Source organism: Gossypium raimondii, chromosome 3 (assembly GCF_025698545.1).
Source record: "Gossypium raimondii isolate GPD5lz chromosome 3, ASM2569854v1, whole genome shotgun sequence".
NCBI classification, from domain to species: domain Eukaryota; kingdom Viridiplantae; phylum Streptophyta; class Magnoliopsida; order Malvales; family Malvaceae; genus Gossypium; species Gossypium raimondii.
In genome coordinates this window covers 22,153,611-22,162,535 of record NC_068567.1, presented here as the reverse complement: position 1 = coordinate 22,162,535, position 8,925 = coordinate 22,153,611, and positions in this window count along the sequence as shown.

The window sequence follows — 8,925 nt, the reverse complement described above, 5'->3', positions numbered from 1 at the left end:
TCCCATAGTATCGATACCATTTTAGCATACTTTTTGTTTGAAAATCCAATTGAAAATACAAAGTATCAATACCTTTGCCAGGGTATCAATACCTTAGTGCTAAAATGTCAAAAACTTTCATTTTGGTACTTATTTCTTCTCCAACAAAAAGCTATTAAAAAATGTTATAACACACATCAAAACCTGCATAAGCCATACCAAATTGTATACCAATTGATCATTTAACCTTTTCCAAAATCAAATCAACTCATCAAACCTTAACTTGGCACCAAGTACCTCATCACAACAACTAATCTTCCATGCTTTTAAGCCATTCAAAAGAACATATGACTATTCCAATTCTCATACCATTTCATATTAAAAGAAGTCATTCCATACCAACATCTTAGTCATGCCAAAAGACTACTAAGTTTGTCATTCAAGTACTATATGTACCATTACAAAACCAAAATTTAACATTCATCAAGGTTCAAACCAAAATCAATCAACCAAGATAAACACTTATATCAGCCCTACATACATGCCATATAATTGGACATAAAACGATCAAAAGAGCAACTGAACCGATATCGAGATAGTGTGAGCTTATTGACAAACCGCTTGACACGTTCTGCAAGTTGACCATCTACAGGAAAAGGGAAACAATAGGGTAAGCATTACAAATGCTTACTAAGTTCGCAGGTATTTAAACAACAACTTAAAACCAACATTACAAATGTTTAGAAAGTTCGCATATATTTGTATATCATTTATCCTAGTTATACGTTATACCCCTATTAAACTGACTTGGACTTGAATGGATACATGGATCCAACCAATATTGTAACACCCTATACCTGGTCCAGTCACCGAACACGAGCTACAGGATGCTACTCCTGTAAACCGAAACATTCACATGCAATTTAATCAATAACATTCAATAATTTAATGTATATACAAGTTAATTCCATATTAAACATGCATTACAAACAAAACCGAGTCTCAATCAAGCTTACGAAATCCCTTAAACTGGCTGGGAACAAAATCAGGACCATTTTGAAACATTTACAAAACGATAGGTAAAAAGGTAAAAGGGGGGTCACATGGCCATGTGGCTAGATTGTGTGACAGGGCTGAGGCTGTGTGGCGCCATCACCCAGTCGTGTCCACAAATCGTGGAACAATTGCATGCCATGTAATCGAGTGTCATATGGCCGTGTCGCCAGGCCGTGTGAACTAAAAAACAACCTAAATTTGTTGAACACGACCGTTCACAGTGCCATCACAAAGTTGTGACCCCAAATCGTACAACAATTGCATGCCATGTAACTAAGTGTCACACAGTCGTGTCGCCAAACCGTGTGAACTAAAAAACAACCTAAATTTGTTGAACACACGGCAGTGTCATCCAACCGTGTGATAGCCCGTCTGCAACAAAAATTACCTATTTAAGAAAGTTTTCATACCAAACCTTTAAGTGACCTATAATGTCATTTTATGCCACTTTTACCAACACCAAAACATACATATTTTGAAAGTCAAAAATCCAATTCTCCTAACCATTTAAACATACAACCAATATGCCATCATTGGCACCAACAATTTAATAAGCTCAACTCAAACACAGTACATATCAAAACCTTAAACCATTTAATGCCATATCTCAATTCACATGCTTAATACCTTTCAATTCATTGCCATAATCATAAACTTCCTAATTGCCAAATTGGTACCAACCACATAACACAACCAAGTTGTATATGAGCTTGCATACAAAACTAATATGCCAAAATATGATGACAATCTTACAAAGATTAACCATTATATATACATGCCACAAATAACAAAGTTGAAACATAAAAGTATACCATGTCAAGAAACGATAGGTGTGTGCTTCTAGCTGATCCGATCGACACATTTTGGACGTCTAAATCTACAGAAAAGTAGTAACATGGGTAAGTATTTAAAATAGTTAGTAAGCTTATGCAATATAAATGATTACATACCTTAATTACTTATCACACATTCAATTCATTGTACAATATAAGTGTCCCTATCAAAACACAATGAAACAATATAAAATACATAAGACTTTGAGCTCAAACCATACATATAACCTCAACTGTTTATACTTCCATTATAATCCAATTTGCATCAAATATCCATATCGCGAACGATAATTTTCCTAACATCAACTTCATATCATCATATTTCCATTTTACGATTCTACTTGGTGAAACATCGTAAAAAAACTCAGTATACAGGTGAAAATATCAATAGTGTCTGGTTACCCTTTCAGGTTAACTTACACAATAGAAAGCCTGGCCAAGGCTTAATATATCTGTATTCTCGACTCCATAACATATGCTGAATCTCAAAATCTATTCTTATATTCTCGAGTCTACAACATATGCTGGAGCTCGAAACCTGGGGCAATAACTCGTAACCTCGTATATGAGACTTTTACTAAGTTCATTGGGATTTTATATCAATTTATTTCTATTTCGTAACAATCCATTTTATTTATATTAAAACCTCAATTTATAATTCACAACAAAAAATTAATTCATAATGTAATACAATACAACAAAAATATAATTTCGGTTATACCTTATGAACTTACCTAATAAAACAGTAGTGATTTAGACAACATGGACTATTCAACAGTTTTCCCTTTTTCGCGTAAATCCTTCGGTTGTCGTAATTCTTGATCTATGATATAGATTTATTTCAACTCAATAATCAAAATATCATATAATAGCCTATTACACATATATGTAAGCTCAATCTAATATTTTAGATTATTTCCTCAAGTTATACATTTTATTCAATTTAGTCCCTAAAATCAAGCTTATCATAACTTCCAGATTTGGACTCTAAATTTTAAAACAACTTCAAATACATCCAACTACAACCTCCTATTATAAAAATTATAGAAATTACTTTCCAATTTCAAGATATTAACAATTTAGTCCTTATGTTCAAAACTAATAAAAATCACTTTATAAAATAGTCATATTCTCCATTAAAGCTTCAAACTCTACTATAAACATTCAACAAGTTCAATTAACATCAATGACAACTTTAGAAATCTTTAACGGTTTAGATAACGGAGATACGAGTTAGCTGGACCTAGTTGTAACGATTTCAAAAACATAAAAATTACAAGAAACAGACTTAAAATCTTACCAATTTGGAGGGTTGAATGTGTTAAAGCTTAGAACCCTATCCTTTCTTTCTTTCTTTTCAGTGGAGAAGAAGAGTGGAAGGAAGAGAATAACTTTGTTTCTTTTTAATTTTACTTTTATACTTAAATTAACTTAACTAATTAACATTAACCTAATTAACCTTTAGATAACCATTATTTAATTAAAAACAAACTTAATTAACAATGTGGATGACTTACAACTGACATCCACCACCATTTGACATTTAGGAATTGGTCTAATTTCTCAATTTTTCCTTCAATTAAATAGAGCCTAATAATAAGTAACCTAAATTTTAATGGGATTTATGACACCCACCACCACTTGGCCTTTTGACAATGGTTTAATCACCATTTTGATACCTTAGCTATTTAAAATCTATTGAGATTAACTTTTATCACTTTTACACTTTAGTAATTTTTCCTTAATTAACTATCAAATCACCAAAATTACCAAACCAAACTTCAATCCACTTATATAACAGCTCCCTAAATATTCAACAATAATATTTATGAGCTTGGTATATGAATAAGAGCTCCTGATATCTCATTTTTCAAAACTACTGGCTTTCGGTATGTACAACTCATACCTCGACTAACTGAACAATTAACAAAAATTATCATATTAAAATCCAATAAAGCACTATAATAAACTCATAAATATTATTAAATAATATTTATAGATTCACTCGTCGGAATTAAGACCCATTGCCTCATCGGACAATGCCAAAGTACACAGTTTGTGCCCAGAGCTCATCAATGTGTTTGACACTAGAGGTGCTCATGGGCCGGGCCGGACCGGGCTCGGGCCGGACTCAACTAAAAATTTAGGCCCATTTACTAGGCCCCAGTCTGGCCTCGCTTGAAAAATGGGTCTAAAATTTTTTCCAAGCCCAGCCAGGATAAAAATGATAAAACCCGGGCTCGACCCGGCCCACTCGTATTAATTTTTATATTATATTTATATAATTTTTAAATATATATAATACATCAAAAATACTAAAAACATCAAAATAAATATTTTCCAACAAATTTAAAATAAAATTTAAAAAATATGTAGACTTCAATAATATTAAGATAAATGTAACTTAACAAGCAAATGCCTCTAAAATAATAATAAAATTAACAAATACCTTTAAAATAATAACAAAATTAACAATAAAATAAGTTTTATACAATATCCAAACAATAACAACATAATAGTAGCAACATAATAGTAAAATGGTAGCAAAATAGGGAGAAAACAAGAAAAAAATAACATTAAAAATAATTTTTTTGTCATTTAGTGAATTCAAGCCGGGGCCGGGCCCAAAATGCCTTACCCAAGGCCCGACCTTTTTTTAAAAAAAGTCTTATTTTTTTGTCCAAGCCCATTTTTTGGGCCTATATTTTTGCCCAAACCCTCCCACATTTTAGGCGGGCCTTTGGGCCGGGCTAGGTGGCCCGACCCATGATCAGGTCTATTTGATACCCAGTGCCTTATTAGTATAACCAAAGTAAAATTTTTACCTAGCACTCATTGGCACGAAGTCAAAGCAACTCATACTTTATCTATCCTATGGCATGTCAACTATATCCAACTCTGCTCGAACAGTTAATAGGGTAACCAATAATCAAATTTCTTTATAGTTCGATCCTCATTTTATCGATATCAATATCATAAATTCATCAATCAAGACATCATTTAATATATAACATAGCATTATTTATCACAATACTAAGCCAATTTCACAATTTCATCAATTTATACAATTTTAAATTCTATTCAATATAGTCCTCTATCTTGAAAATCAAACATAAAAATATCAATTTGATTCAATTCAACTAATCAATCTCGATTTGCAATTCATTATATTCAATTTATGAGTCAATTTTTCATTTTTATGATTTAGTCCATATCTCACCTTTTTGTACCAAATTTTAAATAATCCCAATTTCAATTAAACATGTTAACATTTATAATTTCAAATACATAAGATTTTAACACAAACATGTTGTATGAACTTACCTAGTCAAAACAACAAACAACTAACTCTTCAAGGACTAATAAATAATTTCTCATTTTTCTCGATTATCCCGGTTTGGTTTAATTCTCGATCTATACAATAATTCAATTCAATTTATCAATTCAAACCCTCTTATTTCACCCTATTATAAGTATATATTAGCTTAAATTCATTATTCAAATGCCCTAAAGATTTACATTTTATTCAATTCAATCCCTAAACCGAAATTACCATAACTTTCAAATTTGACCTTCGATTTGAAATTGATCTCAATTTGATCCTTTTACAAACCTATATTATCTATAATTATAGAAATTTTATGCCAATTTTGAAATATTTACACTTTAGTCCCTATGTTCAAAATTAACAGTTTTCATTTCACAAATTAGTTCTTTTCATATCTAAGCTTAAAATCTAACAATTTAGTAATAAAAGCTTCAAGAATAAACACTGGAAACTTCTAAAAATCTTAATAGTTTTGCAAATTGGTACTCGGGCTAGCTAAATCAAGCTCTCAGGACCTCAAAAACATAAAAATAACAAGAAACAAACTAAAAGTTGCTTACCAAACCAAAGGTTAAAGCTTGAACGTGACCAAGGGTTTTCTCCCTTCTACGTTCAATTTTTAGAGAAAAAGATGAAGAGAATGCTCCAGTTTCTTTATATTTTTACTTTTATACTTAATTTTAAAATTAATAAAACTTAATTAATTAATTAATTAATTAAAACCTTAATTAACTATATAATAATCCTAATTAAACAAATATAGTGGATGACAATATCAACCACCACTAACCATCAATGCTAAATGGTTAAATTACTTAATTAATCCTTTATTTAATTACAAATTTATAATGATTAATCTTTTACAACTTTTACAATTTAGTCCTTGTGCTTTAATTAACTATCCAATTGACAAAATAAGGATAAAACTTCAACTAGACTTTATATTAACCTTATAAATATTAAATAATAATATTTATGGGCTCGATGATCAGAAATGGGATTCCGAAACTATCGTTTCGACTCCACTGACTTTCGGTTCATTACACCTCTATTTGTTGTCATTCGTTTTCTTCTTCGATTGGGTTTGGTGGATTTTATCCATTTCTGATGTTTCTGCTAAAGGATTAAATTGGGTTTCCAGGTTCACTGTCTCTTTTTTGGTTATATTTTCTTTATGCATTTTTTCTTGATCATGACTCCGCATGCGTGTGTCGAGGCAAGAGAGGATTGACCTGACACCACTTGTAGTAGTTATTTTAGGTCATTCTCGCATTTAACAAGTTTGTTTTCTAGGCATTTTATAATTAATTATTATATTTTCAATATTAGTAGGTTAAGATTAAAAGTTAATAAAAATAATTTTTTTAACAATTGTTTGAGTGTTGATGGGCCTTAGGTAGGTTTAATTTGGGTATTTAAGAGTGCAAAAGGCTTCATTTTAGGCCCAATTGATGTAGGAACTTGTGGCGAGTAATGCACAAGCTTCCCGGGCCATGAAAGCATGAGAAAAATGTCCAAAGCCATAAAATGCCTTGCGTGGTGCGACATGCAAGGTTTGTGTTGCAACACGTAACCTTGTGTTGAACCATAGTAGCCTTGTATTGAGCCATAAGCCTGAACGTGGGCTATAAGCAAGGATGATGTGACAACCGTATTTTGGCAGATTCTCAGAGATTTCGTTTCTTACTTGCATCGAAAGTATCAGGGGCATATCGGGCTTAAAGTGCACATATTTTAGCCTATAAATAAGAGGCTTTTGTACACAAATTAGATCATCAAATCAATTAACCCATTCATCAAACACAATTTTTTTAGTTTCTTTTCTTTTATGTTTTAGTCCAAACTTTTCTATTCCAATGTGAAGACAATAGCGAGCTAAGATTGCTCTGATGTCAAACTTCGATAATATTCATGAGCATTCTCCTATCTCTTTCCTTATTCTTTTATTTATGCTTCGTTAATTTGATCACTTAACTGTTTTATGAATATTAGAATAATTTCTTGTGTTTATTTCATATCTTGCATGATTTGTTCAGTGAACTAATTAATTAATCAAGTTGATTAGTTAACAACATAATAAAGGTTAGTAATAGGATTAGTTGGTATAATTTATGTATTCTTATACTGTTAGGCTTGACAACCCTAATAAGTAATCATATGAGAGACGAGATCGGGAGATAAGTCGAATCGAGTAAATTGTAGTTATCTAGGCAGAGAAAGTGAGGTCGAGAGATAAGTGAGAATCCGCCAATTAATTAATTGGTAGAGGCTGAGAGGTAATACAAGTTAATTAATAATTAATTCATATTAAAACCCGAATTCTGAAATTAGTTAATCTTCTATATATTAATTTTGGATTTAATCGATCATAGTCTAGAGGCTTACATTGTCGGCACTAGGAATAGGAAAGTCCCTTAGGTTAATTTAGGTTTAATAATTTAATTAGTTTAATAAATATATTAATTTGGACTAACACTACTAATTCGTGACTTGATTAGATTAGTAATTATTTTCTATAATTAATTTAATATTAATTTCTCCAATCTGCAATCCCTTGGATACGATCCTTAGAATACTTACTGGTGTTCCATTGTAACATATAGTATATTACAATTTAACTCGTACGCTTGCGAACACCGTTGATTTAATTTGATATATTTTGGTGTGATATTTAACTATAGATGATGACAAATAATAGGCGGTCAGGGATCAACACAAAATAATCAGAAATAAAGCAGTTTATCTGCAAGTGTGATTGGTCAGTCATAATATTTTTGTGTTACATTGAACCACAAAGTGTTCCAAGGATCAAACCCAAGAAAGTTTGAGTGATAAGGTGATTAACAATGAAAATGCATACAGATAAGAAGTCTAGCTAGCTACTTACTAAGTATTATAATATGAAAAATCATTGTCAATGATAAATTACAATATCTAACACCTAGAAGGACTAAAATGAAAAACAATCAAAACTGTACAAATAACAACTTAATGGGAAAAAGTGGTCAGTTGACTTCCATATAGTTGATTATTTCTTGGATTAGGGATTTAAAGGGTTCAAACTCCTAATTGGTTCAATTTTACCTCTCGATCACCATTTCACCCAATTAAACGATTGAGTCCAGTTTATCTCTCATTCTCACCAAACGAAATTAGGACAATCAAATTGGTGTCAATAGGCATTCCTTTTGGTCTCACCTATCTAATTGTTTACCTAGAGGCGTCAATTCTAAGTTTTGAAGTTTATTTGATTTAGTCTTGTTTTTATGATTTAGTCCTTGACCTAAAAATTAACCATGGAACATTTCCATCAACCAATCACTATAAGGCTTAGTTACTATCCATCATCAACGTAACAAAATTAGTCAAATACATGTTCAAATGATTCATTAAATAAAGCATAAAAAAGTAATGTTGGAAAAATCTTAAGGACTTTGATGAGTTTTTTGAGAAGATGATGGAAACAACAATAAAGAAGAAGCATAACTAAAGTACAGATTTTTACACTTTTGAAGGTTAACAAAGCTTAAATATATTAAAGGGCTTAAAGAGAAATCAAAATACAAAGTATAGTTTGTGTATCTAAGTGCAAAGAAATGAAATGTTATAGTAAAAACTAAGAAAACTACCAACTACAACCACTATGCTTAGAAAAGTAAAGAACTAAAATCTAAAAATGAAGAAGAAATAACTACTAAGCTAAAAAGATGGTAAAGGTCTCCTCTTTTA